The sequence below is a fragment of the Myripristis murdjan genome, chromosome 10 (genome assembly GCF_902150065.1).
Source record: "Myripristis murdjan chromosome 10, fMyrMur1.1, whole genome shotgun sequence".
Classification (NCBI taxonomy): domain Eukaryota; kingdom Metazoa; phylum Chordata; class Actinopteri; order Holocentriformes; family Holocentridae; genus Myripristis; species Myripristis murdjan.
The window spans coordinates 23,895,321-23,907,666 of NC_043989.1; the positions used below are offsets into that span (position 1 = coordinate 23,895,321).

Below are 12,346 nucleotides of genomic sequence, written 5' to 3' on the forward strand. Positions count from 1 at the left end.
ATGTGTGGACTATATTCTGTTGCCAAGCGAGCTGATCAACACTCTTTCGAGCTGATCAACACTTTTGAAATGTCTTGAGCAGAGTTTTACAGTGCCACTCTGGAAGATTTTAACAACAACTTACTGCTGCAAGAGATCAAAAAAGTACAAGTGGAAAAAAAAAAAAACTCTTGACCAAATTCAGAGCTGCTTGTGCCTCTGAAGCCGCCTGTGATGTCGTCAAGTTATGCTTGCTGTGTGATGTCTTTAATGGTGCAGTGGCTGTAAAATACATACATTTCAAAAATAATTTGTTTTAGAAGATTCCATCAATCCATTGGTTTCGAAGATTCTATCTAATATCTTTTTTCCCTAATGATTTAAATTTTTCTTCACATCTGTTTTATTGAAAAGAAAGATATATAAAAAAAATTATTTTGCGTTGTTACCAGAAAATTCTTGAATGAGTACATGCCAGTTGTTTGCACTACTGAAAGAAAATCTTACATGATGTTTTTTGACAAAAGCAGGGGAAACGCTGAATGGTTTTGGTACTTTAATAAAAATGTTATGATGCCAATTATGCTGAGTAGAAATTTAAAGAGAGCAAGAATGATATAGATAATACAGAAAAGGAAAAAGGTCTGTGGTCCTACAGATCATTCTATAGTGCTGAAGGTTAAAAGCAGACCATTTTCTGCACTTTCAAATGGATGAACAGGGAACAAGATTAGTTTTTTTTTTTTTCTGATCACTTCCTCTCAGAGGTGGAGCGTTAATACAGCAGCAGTGCAGCAAGCTTACAGGAAGCAGTTGGGACTTGCTTTGAATAACAATTAACTCAATTTTGGCTGTCCAGTTCTCTCTCTGCACCTCCCGTCTGCTTGTATAGACACACACACAAACACACGCACACACACACACACACACACACACACACACACACACACACACACACTTGACCTATTTACCTGATCAAAGCAAGGCCTGCTGACGGGAGGGGATTTATAGTGGACTTGAGGATTCTGTGTGTGTGTGTGTGTATGGGCCAGTAACCATGCTAACTAAGCAGTGTTCCTTCTTCAGTTAAAGGACTAGACAGCTCCTCCATGCATATTTCATGGCCACAGAGGGGAGAGTGAGAGAATGACAGAGTATGTACAGTTTTTGCGTTAAGAGGACACTTTTCTCGTGTGTGTGTGTGTGTGTGTGTGTGTGTGTGTGTGTGTGTGTGTACATGTGTGAGTATAGGCCTACATACCGATGTGCATGCATGCAGCCTCTGTTTGCACTGATGCTTTCAGCCGTGTATGAATGCATGCATGCATGCTTTAACGTGTGTGTGTGTGGGTATGTATGTGTGTAAGCAGCTGCCATGGTCACAGTTTATTTTGCAGTGTCTTGTCCCTTCTGTGAAGTTACATTTGCTTCCAGGCAACAAGTGCTTTTAAGCCACCTTGCTTGTGTGTGTGTGTGTGTGTGTGTGTGTGTGTGTGTGTGTGTGTGTGTGTGTAAAACACACAGTGTCAATAGGGGGAGAGTGACTTTTTGGAGGTACAAGGTTGTCATCAGCCCCCAGCGGTTCATGGGACTGAGTGGATTTTCTGCTCCTTATAAACCGATTAGGGAGGCAAAAAAGGGGGAACTCCTCTTCTCTTCTCTGCTCTTGTCTCCTCCTTTCCATCCCTCCCCTCCTCTCTCCCTTTATCCCCTTCTTCTCTTCTTTTTTCTTCGTCTCCTCTCCTCTCCTGTCCTTCCTCCTCATCTCCTCTTCTTCCTCATTTTGTCTTCTACCCCACCTCTCTCTGTTCTCTTCCCTTCACTTTCTCCCCCCCCCCCCCCCCCCCCCCCCTCCTGTTCTGTGTTTTAAATCAGTTTTATCATCTCAGTGTTATGCCGAAGCCGAAGGGGAGAGTGTGTGTGATAGTAATCTCCGCTGTCTGATTGTATCTTGTTGCTCCGTTGCAGAACCATGAGATGGTTTATTGATATTTCGTAAGGGAAGCAATTTCATAAAGAGGAGTATTTCTTGATTTTATCCCTGATCTAACTAGGCAACTTGGGGATTAACATTTCCTTTCAACTAAAAGATGCTGTGGGGCTCTTTGTTTAAAAATAAATAAATAAATAAATAAATAAACTAAACTCTTAAACTGCAAGTGGCATATCAATTTCCAAAATTCCAAATATTTGTGGGACTATGAGGATAGATTTTTTTTTTTTTTTTTTTTTAATTCCATGTCAGACATCAGAATTATCCATTAATAAAAGGGATATTTGGTATTTTGGGTTAAATGCAAAAGATTTACAGGTATCATCACCAAGCGTTAACAAAATGCAGCCTTCCAAATAACTGACAATGCTTTGGAAAGGTTAATAATGCTCCTTACCCTAGTTGTATATGATTTGCCTAGTTTGGTTTAAAAAAAAAAAAAAAAAAAAAAAAATAGAAAAAGATCAATATGACACTAAAGGAAAATGCATTTTACCATATAATATATGGTCTAACAGTGGAGGAGGGAAATGTATTTCCAATGACCAAACTACATTTTGAATTAATATCATAGATTATATATGCTAAATATATAAAAATGTATGAAAAAATGTGAATGTTTTTGCAGTTTTGGTTGGAAGAGTAGGTATTTTCTGTTGTTTCTGCAGTTTTCCTGCTGAAAGCTGAATTAATAGAAGGCCATCTATGGCTGTGTATCTGTATGCTGCACAGTTCACTTCAGTTTACTGGGGATTTTAATATGCTGCAAATGTACTTCGTCAGTTACTTAAAATGCACTTGATGTGATTCGCCCTCATGCCACCTGGAACCAGTGGGCTTTTTTCCCAGGTGCCATCCCACCCACCTGGTGTGCAGGGGAGAGTAAATGAGGCGCTCCTAAAGTGAAAGAGTTTGGAAAGAATAAACTTTTCATATTTTGACCCAAGACTGTGTCCCCTCTCTACTTAGCCCACCATTTCAATCTGCTTCCTCTTGCCCCTCCCTCCCCCTTCCGGTACACACGCACACACACACACAGGGGAAGAGATGTCAGTCAAGATGGATGTTTAAGTTGGACCAACATCCCATATGGCAATGTGTCCTTTTCGTGTGTGTGTATGTGTGTGCACGTGTGTGTGTGTTTGTGTGAGTGAGTGTGCGCGCATGTGTAAATGTGCAGGGATCGTCCCACGGGTTGTGCCATAGAAGTTGGCACCGTTCAGCTCTGCTACACTCTACTATTGAGCTGGGTAAAAACACACACACACACACACACACACACACACACACACACACACACACACAGTCTCTCAGCCAAACATCTCTATCTCCCCGCTCAACAGCTCAGAAACTTTCCAGCCATTATAAAGAATATTCTGCAGAAAAATGCAGCTTAGAACAATGATTGACGATGTTTACGTTTTGAAAAATGTTCCATTGTTATTCGGTAGAATTCAGCAACATTCATAAGATTTTTATTAAGATCACCATGGTAACCTTACCAAGGCTTCCTTAGCTATGTGTGCTTTGTTAAAATAGTTTGTCTGCTCAGATAAAGTCCTGCTATTGAATTCCTGTGTGGTTAGAAGGGAAACAGAGGAGGGTAAAGACATGTTTTCATTTGCAGGATACAGTTTAGCACCATTTAGAGCTGAAATAATAATATTTTTAATAATATGTTGATGAGGTAACGTCATACGATAAATCACAGTCAGAAAGTTACCTGAGGATAGGGTCTTTTTCATTTGTCCCCATATTTTCCCGGGTCCAGTATGTGCGATCAAAGTCGCTACTTTTCCCATCAGTTTTAGTGCGGGGCTTGCAGTAATTGTTGATGCCTTTTAGAAAAAGAGCCAGCTTGATCTGCCGTACCCAAAAACAAGAATCGACGAACTCCGCAGCACTGATTCATCGCGACTCAAACCAAGAAAACTTCCACGCTGAAAGAAAACAGCCCTTTTCCCTTTTTCCTTTCGCTTTGTGATGTTTCGAATAGCCACTCTCTGAGGTGCCGTCCAATCTGATTAGTCAGAAAAAGCAGAGCGGAGAGTGAGCCAATAGCAGAGTGGAGAGGCAAAGATAACAGGCTTATCACTGGGGGAGAAACAGAGAAACCAGATTTTTTTTCCAGACAGTGGCCCAATTGAAGCACAAAGTAACTGACTGACTGGGCCAAGTCTGTGTCTTACCAGCCCAAGGCCATGCGGCAGGCTTCACTGTCCCATCAATAGAAACTGAATTGGGTTGAATGGGCATTGTATGCAGAATTTGCCAGTGAACCTATTGGCAGCCATCTTTGAGGAACCGGTTGAGTAACTTTACTGACGCTTCCATTGTGACAAACAAAAAAAAAAAAAAAGCACCTGGCGACGAAGTCAGTTAGAATTAAGTTGGAGTGAGCGCAAGAAAATAATTAATCGGCATGTGGCAAAGTTATTTAAAATGATTGGAGGCTCATTTGTTGCTGATCTCAGGCTAACATTAATATTAGCTAATTATCTGCATAGTTGTACACAAAGTTATTTGATAACATAATAGCAAAGCCACTTACCTTACTGACCAGTTGTGGCTTATCTCCTCCCAGAAAAATAAATAAATAAAAATATAATAATAATAGTTTTTATATTTGAATCTAAAATAAGAGCCACAAGGTTATTTCCAGAATTCTTTCTTCCATTTTCCTGTGAAAGCAGCATGTTTCTGTTAGCCGTGCGTCAGGCTGACTTTAGCTCAGCCGATGTGAACAAACTCTTCTGCCAGCATGGTGACATCACTGAATGTTACAGCTGTTGTCTTGGCGACAGGAACCACCTGGAAATACTCTGATTTGCTGAGAACCAGAGGCCTGCGCCGATTTTGCTTTACCCAATACACTTTCTACAGTCCGACCCCAACAACACCATTAATACTGTATTACTACTGATTCCTAGGGCTGTGTTTAGTGTTTATCCCTGCAGGTTTAAAGGTTTTTAATAGTGTCACCTCATTGTGAGATTGTCAAGTAGTGCTAGTGTAAAGCATTTTCCCCTTGTACTTAGCTTACGACTGTTCTCAGTACAGGACAGCCATACAGAAGTACACTGAGAGGGCGTACAAAAGCCCTGCAAAATTATTGAAGTAGTTTTCTCAGGGTTTTGACAGCATATCAGGGCTTGACAGGCCCTGCACTCCTGGTTTCGCCTTTAATTTAACTGCAGAACCCATCGATGTGCAGATCTGATCTTACATATCCATTCCTGACTGCGTCAGCGCCAGTTTGACAGCCACTTTCACACACACACACACACACACACACACACACACACACAGACACACACACACACACACACACATTTTCACACATATCTGCATCACCTACCGCCCAGACCTTCACAGACTCACATATACATAAAAGTGCACATACATGCTCTCTTACTTTTACATGCAAATGTGCATAAACTCACAGGAATACATACTTTCTGTCACGCATATATACAAACAGAGCACACGCACAGTTTCTCTTGCCTGCCCACACACACGCACACACACACGCACACGCACACTCAGTCTAAACCTTGATGACTGGGTCTTTTCCTATCTGATTGGAAGTGCAGTGTCTGCAACTCTTCCTCCGTCCTTCAGAATGAAAGGAGAATCCTTCACTCTCTCTACTCCTTTACTTCTGTGTCTCGATATATCTCTTCAGCTCCGTTTCACGCTGTATTCCCACTGCATTTTCTTGCACTGACAGTGATTTTTTTTTCTTTTTCTCTTTTTTAACTTCTGCCTGGCAAAGAAAAAGTAACAGAGTACAATTCAAAATGTCATGTGGTCCTTTTAATATAGGAGTTTGTAACCCTCCAGGAAATGTTCACCTGAAATGCTTTAGTTTGTAGCTAATGTATCATGCTACAGCCTAATGATGTGTGACGATACGCATATTCCACAATGAAAATAGTTTTACAATGGCAAGATTATTCTTTATATATTCACATTTTAACATTTAGCTGTTGCTCCTTTCCTGGAGTGACTTACATTGAGTGTAACAGCAGAATAAGTTTGAGTTCCCAGGTCACTAACCAGTATTTAGGAGGTCAAACATCAAATTACAGTGACAATATTCCTGTTTTCCTACATCATGTCGAGCCAATTCAGATTTATTTCATACAGCTCCTAATTACAGATACAGTCTCTTAAGAACTTGACCCAAACTTTAACATAATGAACCTGATTTGAAAAGCAAGACCTTCAAACTTTAGACCTTCAATGAGCACAAAACTAGCAGCAACTTCCGGTAAAACCTCAACAATGTCATGTTCGATATGAGACGAGTATTAGGAAGAGCAAATAATGTCTATTAACTCTGGAACCACTAGGCTAGAAAAAGAGCTATCTGCAAACCTTTTTGCGATGTCTCTGTAGATCCATTAAGTAAATTAAAATCTCCCTCCATTCCTATATTAAGCCCCTAAAATAATCTCTGTTCATCAGTATTACAAATTTAGTTTTTTTGCACAAAAAACACATCTATTAATGCTTAAAACTACTTAAATATAACTCTAAACCATGCCTGCATTAAAAATGAACATAATTATGAATATGCAAATAGTCTCTGCCCACCCCTGCCTGCTAGCACACCAGCTCGTAACCAGAGCTCTGTTCACAAAACGAGGAAGTCCTGTTCTGAGACACTAATGAAAATTGTGCCATTATTTGATGATCTAGCTAGGAAAAAAATAGATTTTCTTCAGCAAATATCTACACTAATACTGTTGATGTGAAGCAGCCATTTTGAGTTGGTCTTGTTGGTCTTTTGAAAATAAAAAATGACCAGCAGTCCAGCACCAGAAGTGCAACCAGCGGAGCTGCTGCTAATGAAATGCAAAGCAGCCGCCTGCTAGCTGACAGGACTGGCTGAAGAGTTTGTGATGTACCAACTTTAGCCGGCCCGGGGAATCTTTTAATCTCAGATTTTAAGGGCTTGCACACACAACTCCATCTTCAGTAGAGGAGTGTGAAAACACCTCTCTAGTGACAAATGTTGCACTGATAGTCAGTATAGTAAAGGTCATTTTAAGAGACATAAACATCAGAAAAACACATTTATGAGTGCAGGTCTTGAAGTAACAGTGAACAGTGTGATAAAGTGGAGAATGTGGTGAATTGCTCAGTTCCCGGTCAAAAATGCACTCTCATAATGCACTCTGAACCCTCCACAGACACTTTCACACTTGCACTTCTATCTCTATATTTATTGTGCCTTTTAAACCGGGTACTATCAATGCTGAGGGTGGGAGTGTGTGTGTATCTATGTATTTATGTACCTTAGGTATTTTTTTGTGATTTTTATGTTTGTTGTCTTTGTGCCATGTTTGTGCCATGTATTGCTGCTATGACATTTTAAATTTCCCCTTGGGGATTGATATAGTAATCTATCTATCTATCTATCTATCTATCTATCTATCTATCTAAAACAGCACAGAAATCAACCACATCTATTAAACTCTGAGACAATAAAGTCATACAGTGAGGCTGCTCACAGCACAGGAGCTTAGGATGTCCAACATGTTAAATTAGCTGAAAGGTACTTCTTTAAGTACTTCACATTTTCTAGCACATTTATTTACAGCACACATTTTTACAACCATAAAAGTGCATGTCTTAAACAACCAAGCTGGACAGAGATGTCCGACTATGATTTGTCCTGTTTCTGCAACGGAGAAAGATAAAAGTGAAGAGCTTCAAGATACTTTTTAGTTTCTGACCGGCACTACTGGCTTTTGAAAGTAATGATGCAGCATAAAGCGGTGATCTTGATGTGTTTTCCCCAGACGTTCATCATTTGTTTGATCTCTCAGACCATTTTACCCTCGCACTCATGTTAAATTATTTACGAACTGCAGGGTTACGGCATTTTAATTTTTATACTGTAATTAAGATGTGAACTTAGATCTAAAGAGGATGATGAGGATGTTCTTCATAAATCATGTATCATTTTGGTAATTAACACACATAAAAGCGTATAATTCACTTTTAAAACAGCCACATAAAATGACAGCCATAACTGGGCGGTTTCTAATTTGCTCCACAGAGAGCAAGAAAGAGACACATCCGGAAATCACAAGGTACAGTCGATGTTGCTCCAGAGCAGAGTGACCCTCGGCCTCACTGCTGAATGAACAGGCTCGCATCAGTGGGAATATGAGCTGTGAAAGTGCCTTGTCAGCAAGTTGGGTTTGCTGGGGGAAAGCGAACGCGTGCAGGACGAAAACACCAGACCGACCTGCCCCAAAAATAGAATTGATCGCAGGCTTTCCTCTGACAATCTGAGTAAAGCCTATCAGTTGAATAAGATTAGACATATATTATATGTTCAAAGATTAAATTGTTACTCGGTCCCTCTGACAGACCTTTTGTCTTCGGGGTGATAAATGTCTTTGGACAGCTTGTTTTTCCTCTCCACTCAGCATTAAGACAACCTGTCTCTCCTCCTCTGTCCTCCCCCCATATCTCTCTCTCGCCCCTTCTCTCTCTGTCTCTCGTCCTGTCACTCTTCTCCATCTTCTCATCTGTCCTTCCAACAAAGCACTTCCATTTACCTCCCTGTCGTCTCCCATTTCCTCTTTTCACTTCCCTCTTTCCCTTCTTTTTCGCAGGGAAATCAAACATTTCATTTATTTTCAGACTTTCCCTCTTTCTCTTTCTCCCTCCCTCCATCCCCCTGTCTTTCATCATCGGTTAACCAGGACTATATTGGACATTTAACCACATACAGTATAGCAGCTTACCAGGATAATTAATGCACTCCAGTGACAGCTCAGCCATTTTAATAGTCAGCTGTCTGGCTACAGTCTGGACGCTGCTGCTGCATGGCTGCTCCTGTCCTCCTCTTGCTATTCTGATGCCTTCAGATTGACAGATTGACAGACTGACTGTTGTCAGAGCTGTGGACAGCAGAGTTGGACTCACGGCTGGAAGTTTTGAGAAATGCTGAGGAAGGTCTGCAAATGTGAAAAAAAAAAAAAAAAATCAAACGAAATTGAACATTAATGATTTATGAGTCCAAAACAGACCAAAATTACAGATCATAAAAAACATAATATCAAGGCCCAGAAAATGTTGTGTAGTGTGGAATTATTTTTATTTTGTCTCCATTTTGTTGTGGTGTGCCGTCAGAGATAATCTGTCAGTCAAACAGCGTGGGTGGGGCTGTGACGTCTTTTTTCTTGAACTCTTCTACAGGTGGCGCTCTTTTCGTTTTCTGTCTGTTCCAACCATGATGGCTATCACTGCTGACTCCCTCTGCTTGTTAGCTGCTGCTGTTCTTGTGAGGCTGTGTGTGTGTTTTCTGTGTTGACTGCATCACTTCCTGTGTGCCAGAGGACTTTTCCCTAAGAAGACCTTCCAGCCGCTGGGTGTTTCCAACAGCAACAAAGCTCTCATGAACTGCCTGTGGGATAGATAATTGTAAAATGGAGATTTATTTATATGAAAATGTCAGACCATTTCCACTTTCATACCTTATGGGAAATCGTCCTCTCTCCACAGGGAGGTCAGAGGTCAGACACACAGCAGCAGCTCCGCAGCTGGTTAGGGATTCAGCTTGCTCAAGGACACCTCAGCAGGGAGGATGCGTGCTAACACAGACTTGACCACAGGTCTTTCAGTTGAAGGACAGGCTGTCATCTTGTGACGCTCTAAGCTGCTGTTTAATTCAAGCGGCAGCCATATTAGTACCCCATAATCCTGCACCATGGTCATCAAAAAGCCCTTTCACACTAATACCTTATGACTATACAATGCATTATAGAAATGAAAATGACCCCTTGACCACAGTCGGGACACATGTATCAAAATAGGTTCTGTTTTTTTTTTTTTGTTGTTGTTTTTTTCCAAACCACAATACTGTTTTGCAGCCTTTGTGTCACATGCAATTTAGCAGATTTTTATTCCATCACAGTGAGTGTTTTTCACCATATAAAGTCCTTGGCGTGGCCGCTGATATGAGGACAACAGCGATGTAGTGATGCCAGAGTGCATGAAATCAGATAGTGTTTGTACAGCAAAGATGAAAGCGCACAGAATATCACTGAAATTTAGAGAGCCAAACATTCCCCTTTGAAAATAGTACAGCAATATGGACAAACGTTTCAGATCACAATACTTCTCCTATCTTTGGACGAGCGGAAGATACGGTGAAAACATGAGAAACAGCACACGACTCAAAATAGGTTTGAAGCAGCGTACCGGCTGCAGAGTGAGTTTTGAAATGCAGAAGCCTGGTGAGGTAATTGTAGAGTCCCTGGCACTGATCATAAACCAAACCACCACTTCAAAGATATATCATGGTTATTTTGTGCTTTGGGGCTGTAAAACCCTACTTATTGCCCCTGAAAAATGTAGGACCATCCGAATGTGGTAAAATAACATACATTGTGTACCATATATGCTGGATTAAAGCCTAAATATGTCGTAAAAATGCAAATACACGTACTTCCACATTGCTTTAAAACATGTTAGTCCAGCCCTTTCACTACTTTAGTAACCATCATGTGTGTGTGTGTGTGTGTATGTGTGTGTTAGTTGGCTGCTGTTTCCATCACACACGAGAGAGGGAGAGGGAGAGAGAGAGAGAGAGAGAGAGAGAGAGAGAGAGAGAGAGAGAGAGAGAGAATGATAGTAATTTATTGTGATGAGTGTAAACTGGTGAACATCCATTGGGAATTGTGGGTAATTAGGGCAGTGCTTTCTCATTGCAAGCCAGAAAACAGGTGCGCGCGCACACACACACACACACACACTCACACACACACACAGAGAGAGAGAGAGAGAGAAAGATGACGCAACTTAACTTTGAAAATCAAAAATAAATGAATAAATTTGTGATGAGTTTCAGGAGAGGCTTCATATCACCACTCCATCAGCTTGAAGCGAAGTGCAGTTTAATTTGGGACAAGTACCAGTTTAAATGACTTGATATGATGGACATCAGCAACATATAACCACTACCTGAAGAATGGCTGTGTCAGTGTTCTTGGTCGGATAACAATGACAGGTTAAATCAGCCCGTCAAGATGAACTGAAAATCTCAGTGCTAAGCTGTAAGGTTTTCAAAGCAGATTATAGGAGCCCGACGAGGCGGAAATCAGAAAGAAATTTATGCTCAGCACATCCCAAAAGCAGAATTTTCTCCAGCCTTGCTGCAGTGTGTAGGACAGCTCACTCCGAACGCTGCTCAGATGTTTCAGACACAACACCGAGGGCTTGTTGTCAAAGAGAAGTGCTTTTACGCCTCTGCTGGTTTGTCCTCAGCAAACTCAAAGAGGCACTAACATACCAGATGCTTTCAGCGAGAGAGACGATAAAATCAGTTTGAAAATGATATTACATCTGTTTTGTTGCTTTGTTTAATTCTGTCAAATATTGTTCCTTTTATCCTGTCGTTAATCAGATACTCCCTCAAGATTTCTGTTCAAGAGCGACCTGAGAACAGAGAGCATTCATAAGAAAGACAAAGATACAATACAAGGCAGCGCAGCAGTCAGGGACAGACATTATGAAAAGGAATCACAAACACGGCTCAGAATATGAGATGGGATTGCTTTAAAGTCATTGAAGGGTGAAGGAAATTCTGCTTTCAGAGCGCCTTGCTGTCTGTTCCATCGCACAGCAGCAGAAACCAGCCGAGCCCCGACCAGAATCTGTAAGTGCTACAACATCCTTACATCTGTAAATCACTCCCACATAAATGTCGAGACATGAGTGCATTATTCTAAACAAACAAGACCATGGGCCTACGATGTTGGCTGACTTTACCAGCCTGTGTTGTGAGCCGTTTTGTTAAATTTGATGGGAAATCTGCCCTATTGCTTTACGGCACAAATTGTATTGATTTACTGTACAAAACAGGATGAGGTTTTCAGACTTTCAGCCACATGAAAGGCTTCATGTTCATCCACTTCAGTAACAAGAACAAGAAAACCAATGTTCTTTTTTCCAACAGGAAGTGACGGGGTTTATGGGAAATGTGGTCTTGATTGAATATAATCAAGCCCTAACAATACCACTGGGGTGAGCTAGAGGCTACCAGCGGTTTGTGGTAATCACACCAGATTATGACAGATTAATCTGACAGGAATATGTTGTATGCTGGAGCTGCACGCTGGAGCTTTAAAGGTGCACTACGCAAAACTGAGGGTCCTTTGAAGTGAGGACTGTTAAGACTCAGTTGACAACAAATATGGAATCAACGTAAATTTTGATTGGTTCTCACTGTCCACCTGAGGATGTGGACCTACACTCAACTGACAAAATATTAAGCATGTTATTTATTACTGATTCTACTTACTTTTATGTATTTTTAAAAAGCCTTTATTCAAGTCAAGAGAGTCAACC

The 12,346-nt window shown here is 40.9% G+C and overlaps 1 protein-coding gene across 4 annotated transcripts in view; it reads left to right on the forward strand.

The window, feature by feature from the left end:
• The window catches only part of il1rapl2 (interleukin 1 receptor accessory protein-like 2), a 583,827-nt gene that overhangs the window by 364,793 nt on the left and 206,688 nt on the right, over window positions 1-12,346 (forward strand). The window lies entirely within an intron of this gene.